This window comes from Macrotis lagotis, chromosome 1, assembly GCF_037893015.1.
Source record: "Macrotis lagotis isolate mMagLag1 chromosome 1, bilby.v1.9.chrom.fasta, whole genome shotgun sequence".
Lineage (NCBI taxonomy): Eukaryota > Metazoa > Chordata > Mammalia > Peramelemorphia > Peramelidae > Macrotis > Macrotis lagotis.
Genome location: NC_133658.1, coordinates 641355320 through 641363882, shown reverse-complemented (window position 1 = coordinate 641363882; position 8563 = coordinate 641355320). Strand labels below are relative to the sequence as shown.

Sequence of the window (8563 nt, the reverse complement as noted above, 5' to 3'; positions counted from 1 at the left end):
CGGCCAGGGAACCAAACTGTGTGGGATAAAACTCCACTTAAAAAAAATAGAGATTCCTCTGAGCAAAAAAAGAGAAAGTTTATTTTGGCTTTTCTCAAGAAAAGGGCACACTCCCAGCCTCACAAAAGTAGTAAAGATCAAGGAGCTGCCCCAATTGAAAGTCAAGCAAGATTATATGGCCTAATGCAATCCCCTCTTCCTCCCTATCATCCTCTGTGTTGACTCATTTGTTAGTCTTCAGAGTTACATTCTACTTGTGAAAATCTACCCCAGCAACAAAGAAAAGAATGAAAGGTTTTCATAAGAAATTACCTCACCATCCAGTTGGTGAGAATAAGCTTCAGGATTATAACTATCTTATTGAAGTAACAGTCTACTTATCAAATAAGAGGAGTCTTATAAGCATTGTTCGAACGCAAGGTCTTTCCCCTTCTTTCTTCTAAGAATAGTCTAAGTTTTAATGATTTTTAACCCTGAGAGAACTTCACTAGGAATATTAAATCTTAAGTGGGAATATCCCACTCACAATTATGGGAAGTTTGGCAAAACTATATATACTTTCTCTTTCCCCTTCTCTCAAGATGGCGGACAAAAAAACCCCCAAAGCCTCCAAAGGAAAAGAAGGTCAGAAAGGAAAAAAAAAGGAAAGGAAGGCCAAAAAGGAAGATGGGGCTGAAAAGGTGGTGAGAAAACCTCGAAAGCACTGCAGTCAAAACCCAGTCTTGGCCCGAGGGATCGGCCGATACTCCAGGTCTGCAATGTATTCCCGCAGAGCCATGTACAAGCGGAAATATGCTGCACCAAAAACCTGGATTGAAAGGAAAAAGAAAGACAGGGTGCCTGCTACTATCGCAAAGCCAGTTGGTGGTGATAAAAATGGAGGAAACCGAGTAGTAAAGATTCGCAAAATGCCCAGGTATTACCCTACTGAAGAGGTGCCCAGAAAACTCCTAAGTCATGGCAAAAAACCCTTCAGCCAGCATGTGAGGAAAGTTCGCTCTAGCATCACCCCAGGCACAGTTCTGATTCTGCTCACTGGCTGCCACAGGGGCAAGCACGTGGTTTTCCTGAAGCAGCTGGCTAGTGGTTTGCTACTGGTAACTGGACCTCTGACCATCAATCGGGTTCCTCTATGAAGGACCCATCAGAAATTTGTCATTGCCACCTCTACTAGGGTTAACCTTTCTGGTATAAAAATTCCAAATCATCTTACTGATGCTTACTTTAAGAAGAAGAGGCTCTGTAAACCCAGACACCAAGAAGGAGAGATTTTTGACACAGAGAAAGAGAAATATGAGATTACAGAGCAGCACAAGGCTGATCAGAAAGCAGTGGACTCTCAGCTCCTGCCCAAAATCAAGAAAATTCCTCAGCTCCGCGGTTACCTGCGTTCTGTATTCTCTCTCTCTCTCCAATGGAGTTTATCCTCACAAATTGGTGCTCTAAATGCCTTGCAGAGAACTCTTATTAAAATATTTGGAATAGCGAAAAAAAAAACTATATATACTTTTCTAGAGATGAGAGCAAAAATTTACGACTTTTGGCAACACACTTCAGAGTCAAAAGTAAATACATATTACTAAATTCACTTTATATTTTTTAACAAAGTTTTTATTTTGTTTCTTAACTACAAGCAAAGATAGTTTTTTCATTCTTTTTAAAAAATTTTTATTAAAGATATTATTTGAGTTTTACAGTTTTCCCCCATCTTGCTACCCTCCCCCCACCCCCACCCCACAGATAGCACTCCGTCAGTCTTTACTTTCTTTCTATGTTGTACCTCGATCCAAATTGGGTGTGATGAGAGAGAAATCATATCCTTAAAGAGAACAGAATTCTCAGAGGTAACCAGATCAAACCATAAGACATCTGGGTTTTTTTTCTCCGAATTAAAGGGAATAGTCCTTGTACTTTGTTCAAACTCCACAGCCCCTTATCTGGATACAGATGGTACTCTCCTTTGCAGACAGCCAAAAATTGTTCCCAATTGTTGTGCTGATGGAATGAGCAAGTCCTTCAAGGTTGAACATCACTCCCATGTTGCTGTTAGGGTGTACAGTGTTTTTCTGGTTCTGCTCATCTCACTCAGCATCAGTTCATGCAAATCCCTCCAGGTTTCCCTGAAATCCCGCCCCTCCTGGTTTCTAATAGAACAATAGTGTTCCATGACATACATATACCACAGTTTGCTAAACCATTCCCCAAATGAAGGACATTTACTGGATTTCCAATTCTTTGCCACCACAAACAGGGCTGCTATAAATATTTTTGTACAAGTAATGTTTTTACCCTTTTTCCTCATCTCTTCAGGGTATAGATCCAGTAGTGGTATTGCTGGGTCAAAGGGTATGCACATTTTTGTTGCCCTTTGGGCATAGTTCCAAATAGTTCTCCAGAAGGGGTGGATGAGTTCACAGCTCCACCAACAGTGCAATAGTGTCCCAGATTTCCCACATCCCTTCCAACAATGATCATTATCCTTCCTGGTCATACTGGCCAATCTGTGAGGTGTGAGGTGGTACCTCGGTGAAGCTTTAATTTGCATTTCTCTAATAATTAATGATTTAGAGCATTTTTTCATATGGCTATGGATTGCTTTGATCTCCTCATCTGTAAATTGCCTTTGCATATCCTTTGACCATTTGTTAATTGGGGAATGGCTTTTTGTTTTAAAAATATGACTCAGTTCTCTGTATATTTTAGAAATGAGTCCTTTGTCAGAATCATTAGTTGTAAAGATTGTTTCCCAATTTACTACTTTTCTTTTGATCTTGATTACATTGGTTTTATCTGTGCAAAAACTTTTTAATTTAATGTAATCAAAATCATCTAATTGGTTTTTAGTGATGTTCTCCAACTCTTCCTTAGTCATAAACTGTTCCCCTTTCCATAGATCTGACAGGTAGACTAGTCCTTGATCTTCTAATTTTCTTATAGTATTGTTTTTTATGTCTATGTCCTGTAACCATTTGGATCTTATCTTGGTAAAGGGTGTGAGGTGTTGGTCTAATTTAAGTTTCTTCCATACTAACTTCCAATTATCCCAGCAGTTTTTATCAAAGAGGGAGTTTTTATCCCAGTGGCCAGACTCTGCATTTATCAAACAGCAGATTACTATAATCATCTCCTGCTTTTACACCTAATCTATTCCACTGGTCCACAATTGTATTTCTTAGCCAATACCAAACAGTTTTGATGACTGATGCTTTATAATATAATTTTAGATCGGGTAGTGCTAAGCCACCTTCATTTGCATTTTTTTTCATTAAGCTCCTGGCAATTCTTGACTTTTTATTTCTCCATATGAATTTACTTACAATTTTTTCTAACTCATTAAAGTAATTTTTTGGAATTTTGATTGGTAGGGCACTAAACAGATAGTTTAGTTTTGGTAGAATTGTCATTTTTATTATATTAGCTCTACCTATCCATGAGCAGTTGATATTTGCCCAGTTATTTAAATCTGATTTAATTTGTGTGAGAAGTGTTTTATAATTGTTTTCAAAAAGATTCTGAGTCTGTCTTGGCAAATAGACTCCCAAGTATTTTACACTGTCTGAGGTTACTTTGAATGGAATTTCTCTTTCTAGCTCTTCCTGCTGTTTCTTGCTAGTCATATAAAGGAAAGTTGAGGATTTATGGGGGTTTATTTTATAACCTGCAACTTTGCCGAAATTGCTAATTGTTTCCAGTAGTTTTTTAGATGATTTCTTGGGATTCTCTAGGTAGACCATCATGTCATCTGTGAATAGTGAGAGTTTTGTCTCTTCCTTCCCAATTCTAATTCCTTTAATTTCTTTTTCTTCTCTAATTGCTGATGCTAACATTTCTAATACAATATTGAATAGTAGTGGTGATAATGGGCACCCTTGTTTAACCCCTGATCTTATTGGGAATGCTTCTAGCCTCTCCCCATTGAGTATAATGCCTGTTGATGGTTTCAGATAGATACTGCTAATTATTTTAAGGAACAGTCCATTTATTCCTACACTCTCTAGTATTTTTAATAGGAATGGATGCTGTATTATGTCAAAAGCTTTTTCAGCATCTATTGATATGATCATATTGTTTCTGATAGGTTTGTTATTGATATAATTGAGTATACTAACAGTTTTCCTAATATTGAACCAACCCGGCATTCCTGGAATAAATCCTACTTGACCATAATGTATTATCCTAGTGATGACTTTTTGTAGTCGTTTTGCTAAGATTTTATTTAGGATTTTTGCATCTATATTCATCAGGGAAATAGGTCTATAATTTTCTTTCTCTGTTTTAACTCTTCCTGGTTTAGGTAGCAGTACCATATTGGTTTCATAGAAAGAGTTAGGCAGAGTTCCATCTTTCCTTATTTTTCCAAAGAGTTTATATAGGATTGGAACCAATTGTTCCTTAAATGTTTGGTAGAATTCACTTGTGAATCCATCAGGCCCTGGAGATTTTTTTTAGGGAGTTCAGTAATGGCTTGTTGAATTTCTTTTTCTGAGATAGGGTTGTTCAGGTATTTAATCTCTTCTTCATTTAACCTGGGCAACTTATATTTTTGTAAATATTCATCCATTTCACTTACATTATCAAATTTATTGGCATAAAGTTGGGCAAAATAATTTTGAATTATTACTTTAATTTCCTCCTCATTGGTGGTGAGTTCACCTTTTTCATTTATAATACTAGTAATTTAGTTTTCTTCTTTCTTTGTTTTAATCAAATTGACCAGAGGCTTATCAATTTTATTGTTTTTTTCATAATACCAACTTTTGGTTTTATTTATTAATTCAATAGTTTTTTGCTTTCAATTTTATTAATTTCTCCTTTGGTTTTTAAAATTTCTAATTTGGTATTTGATTGGGGATTTTTGATTTGTTCTTTCTCTAATTTTTTTAGTTGCATGTTTAGTTCATTGATTTCCTCTTTCCCCAATTTATTCATATAAGCATTTAGAGCTATAATATATCCCTTGAGAGTTGCTTTGCATGAATCCCATAGGTTTTAGTATGTTGTTTCATTATTATCATTATCTAGGATAAAATGGTTAATTCTTTCTATAATTTGTTTTTTGGTCCACTCATTTTTTAAGATGAGGTTATTCAGTTTCCAATTTGCTCTGGGTCTATATCTCCTTGGCCCAGTATTGCATATGACTTTTATTGCATTGTGATCTGAGAAAGATGTATTCACTATTTCTGCCTTTCTGCAGTTAATCATTAGGTTTTTATGTCCTAGTACATGGTCAATTTTTGTATAAGTTCCATGTACTGCAGAGAAAAAGGTATATTCCTTCCTATCTCCATTCAGTTTCCTCCATAAGTCTACCATATCTAATTTTTCTAACAATCTATTTACCTCCCTAATTTCTTTCTTGTTTGTTTTATGATTTGATTTATCTAGATCTGATAGCGGGAGGTTGAGGTCTCCTACTAGTAGAGTTTTGCTGTCTATGTCTTCCTGTAATTCTTTCAGCTTCTCCTCTAAGAATTTGGGTGTTGTCCCACTTGGTGCATATATATTCAATATTGAAATGACTTTATTGTCTATGGTAACTTTTATGAGGATAAAGTTTCCTTCCTTATCTCTTTTAATGCTATCTATTTTTGCTGCTGCTTTGTCTGAGATAAGGATTGCTACCCCTGCTTTTTTTACTTCATCTGAAGCAAAATATATTTTGCTCCAACCTTTTACCTTTACTCTATATGTATCTCTCTGCTTCAAATGAGTTTCTTGTAAGCAGCATATTGTAGGATTCTGGTTTTTAATCCACTCTGCTATTTGCTTACGTTTTAAGGGAGAGTTCATCCCATTCACATTCAAGGTTATGATTACTAATTCTTTATTGCCCTCTGTGCTATCTTCCCTCTGTTTTTATTTTCCCCCTTTCTCCCCCTTTTATCCATATTCCCCAGTATTTTCTTTTTGAATACCACCCCCTTCAGTGTGTTTGCCCTCCTATATCACTCCCTCCCCTTTCTTTCCCCTTTCCCTGTTCCCTTCCCTTCCTTTTGTTATTTCCCCTTATTTCCTCCACTCCCCTTCCCTTTCTCTGTCCCCCCTCCCCTTTTCCCCTTTTACTTCTTGAAAGGTTATATGCTTTATAAGTTAACTGAGTATGTGTAGGTTGACTTTAAACCAAGTCTGATGAGAAGAAGATTCAGGTGTTTCTTCTCTACTCCCTTCTTCCCCTCTATTACCATAGGTTTTTTGTACCTCTTAGTGTAATGATATTTGTCCCATTCAATCCCCTCCCTCCATCCATCTCTTTCCTGTCCCCCTTTTTAGGGAGGTAGTGTATTTTTTTAGATCATTCTATCTAAGTCACAGAAAATTTTGAGTGTCTATCCCTTCTAGTTCAGTATATTCTGTTGAATAGAGTCCAAATTCCTGAGAGTTATTAGAGTCTTTCTCCCCAGTGGAGTTAAAGCCAGTTACATCCCATTAGATATCAGTCTCATGGATAGGTCATGGATGTCCATCATTTCTGGCTAGGTATATTCTCTCTGTTAGAGTTACATTTCTCAGGATTCTCAGGATTTATGAGAGTCTCTACCCCCCCCCCCCCAATGCTGGGATATAGCCAGTTTCAACTTACTGGATTGCATTTTTTTTCCTTTTACCGCCCCCCCCCTTTTTTTTACCTTTTCATGTGTCTCTTGAACTTCCTGTTTGATATCCAAATTTTCTGTTTAGCTCTGGTCTTTTCATCAGAAATTTTTGGAATTCTTCCATTTCGTTAAATGTCCATCTTTTTTCCCCTGGAAGAGAAGGCTCAGCTTTGCAGGAAAGTAGATTCTTGGCTGCATTCCAAGCTCCCATGCTCTTCTAAATATCTCGTTCCAGGCCCTTCCATCTCTTAAAGTTGATGCAGCCAGGTCCTGCATGACCCTTACTGTGGCTCCTTGATATTTAAATTGTTTCTTTCTGGCTGCTTGCAGGATTTTCTCTTTTATCTGATAGTTCTGGAGTTTGGCCACAACATTCCTTGGTGTTTTCCTTTTAGGATCTTTTTCTGGTGGGGATCAATGTACCCTTTCAATAACTACTTTGCCCTCCGATTCCATGATGTCAGGGCAGTTTTCCATCACTAGATCCTGTAATATTAAGTCCAGGCTTTTTTTCTCTTTAATGTTTTCAGGAAGTCCTATAATTTTCAGGTTTCCCCTGCTTGATCTATTCTCAAGGTCAGTGGTTTTGTTGATGAGGTATTTCACATTTGCTTCTATTTTTTCTATTTTTTGATTTTGTTCAACTGGTTCTTGCTGTCTCGTGGAGCCATTAGCTTCTATAGACTCCATTATTTTTTGGGGGGGAGGAGTTTTCTTCATTAACCTTTGCCAACTGGTCGATTCTACTTTTGAAAGAGCTTTCCATTTGACCAATTGAGGTTTTGAGAGAATTAATTTCTTTTTGCATTTGCTCATTTGAGGGTCTGAGAGAATTATTCTCATTTTGTAATTGTCCAGTTGATGATCTGAGAGATTTATTCTCCTTTTGTGTTTGTCCAATTGTACTTTCTAAGGTTTTGTTTTCTTGTTGCAAGGTATTAATTGTCTCCCCCAAATTTTCCAGTTGATTTTTAAACTCCTTCCTTATTTCTTCAAGGAAGTCTTTCTGTGCTGGAGACCAGATTGTATTCTCCTCAGATGTTCCAGGTCTCTCTGGGTTGGGGTCTTTCCCTTCCAGGAATTTTTCTATGGATCCACCTTTCTGCTGACCCTTCTTCATTATGCTAAGACCTTGAGTTGGGTGGGGCTGGTTCACCTGGGCTTGGGATCTCTAAAGGCTTTACTGAGTGTAGTTTCTCTGGCTGGCCAGTAGGAGGTGCTGGTTGCCCTCTCTGGGGTGTCTGTGACCTTGGTTGCGAGGCCTTCTCCCTTTGCTTGAGGGAGGGAATTGGAGCTATTGAATTCTTTTGCCTTCAATCAATGGTGGGCTTTACCCTGGCCTGAGGTGATTCCTCAGCTGGGCTGGTTCTTTTGCTCACACACCTGAGCCTGGGGCAGAAATAATTTGCATTTGTTTGGGAGAAGGCCTCAGTGCAATGGAGGCGTGGGCTCAGAGTTTCACAGACCTGAGGAGCCCAGGGATGGTGTCCCAGCTGTCCTGCACCAGACCTCTCCCTGCAGCCCCTTCCCCAAGCTCCAGGGGGACAGCACCAACACCAGCGCCTCTGCTTCCCCACGGACCCAAGCCCCCTTCGTCCAGCCCCCACAGCTGATCCAGCAGGTCCGGCTCTCCGGCCCTCAGACTCCCGGTTCAGATTCAGCTGTTGGTCTGGCTGATCTTCCCTGGGAGCTCAGACTCACCTGCTGGTACTCAGCCAAGGCTGCTGGGGGAGACAAATCCTGAGGTAGATTTTCCTCTCCTGGCTTTTCTTTCTGAGTTTCCTGGTTCGGATTTCTTTTAAGAGGTTTGTTTCATGTGATAGATGGGGAAGAGATCAGGAGACTTTAGCACTGTGCCTGTCTTCTCTCCGCCATCTCGCCCGGAAGAGTTTTTTTCATTCTTAAGCAAGCTTTTGCATTCCACACTTTTCTAATGACCCTCTCTTCCCTCCCCTTTTCCCATGGCA

The 8563-nt window shown here is 38.7% G+C and overlaps 1 pseudogene; it reads left to right on the top strand.

Moving 5' to 3' along the window:
- Positions 1 to 578: 578 nt before the first annotated feature.
- LOC141505905 (large ribosomal subunit protein eL6-like) lies at positions 579 to 1446 on the top strand (annotated as a pseudogene).
- The last annotated feature ends 7117 nt before the right edge of the window (positions 1447 to 8563 follow it).